Source organism: Octopus bimaculoides, chromosome 24 (genome assembly GCF_001194135.2).
Source record: "Octopus bimaculoides isolate UCB-OBI-ISO-001 chromosome 24, ASM119413v2, whole genome shotgun sequence".
Classification (NCBI taxonomy): Eukaryota; Metazoa; Mollusca; class Cephalopoda; order Octopoda; family Octopodidae; genus Octopus; species Octopus bimaculoides.
The window spans coordinates 3,894,424-3,895,427 of NC_069004.1; the positions used below are offsets into that span (position 1 = coordinate 3,894,424).

Genomic DNA, 1,004 nt, shown 5'->3' on the forward strand with positions numbered 1-1,004 from the left:
AACACACACACACACACACATTTATGTGTATCTTTTTGTATGTGTTTGTGTGTGCATTTGACGTAGTTTTTTTCATGTAAATATTTATAGACGTGCGTACACACACACACACACACACACACACACACACACACACACACACAAATATGCGTATATATTTATATGTGTATTTTTCTCTGAGCGTACGCATGTGTGTGTGCGTGGCTGTACAGCTATGTAAGAGTGTATGGAGGCGTGTGTATAACGTATGCCTCACTGAGAACAGATTTAATAGCAGATTGTACAGACATGTCAACACTTTCAAGCAGCGATCCAAAGAAATGAAAACAAATAATACATAAATATAAGCACCTCGTTCTCCGGGTACGTTCGAGCAGAAAGTGAGGTAACATGGTCACAGTTTCAATCCCAGACCGAACTTATATCACAAATGACTCCATGTAGTCGTTCGACATAACAGAAATAGTAACCAAATCTCTCTCAAGCTACACTTCACCATGTTAAAAAGAGGAATGATACATCGAAAAAACATAGTCCTAGATAAACTATGTATAAAAATAAAGACAACATAGCCACGAATGGAAATCTTTAAGGATAGGTTTACTAGATCGAGTTTGGCTTTCTATTATAAGCACAAGGACTGAAATTTGGGGGGCGGGGTAGGGGGTTAAGTCGATTACATCGACCCCAGTGTTTCACTGGTACTTAATTTATCGACTCCGAAACGATGAATGACAAAGTCGACCGCGGCGGAATTTGAACTCAGAACGTGAAGACGGACGAAATGCCGCTAAGCATTACTTCTGACGTGCAGACAGTTCTGTCAGCTCGCCGCCTTAATTATTTCTACTAAAGGCACAGGGCCTGAAATTTTAAGGGAAGGGGCAAATTAATTACATCGACCCCATTGTTTTGCCCTGCGTATTAACGGTTCTGCCAGCTCACCGCCTTCTATGAATAACAATGACTAATGTTTTCAAAACCTCCGGTTTCCTTTTATGGAT

The 1,004-nt window shown here is 40.4% G+C and overlaps 1 protein-coding gene across 1 annotated transcript in view; it reads right to left on the reverse strand.

Annotated features, from left to right (window-relative positions):
- Window positions 1–1,004, reverse strand: part of LOC106879810 (solute carrier organic anion transporter family member 4A1) — a 60,782-nt gene that overhangs the window by 7,225 nt on the left and 52,553 nt on the right. The window lies entirely within an intron of this gene.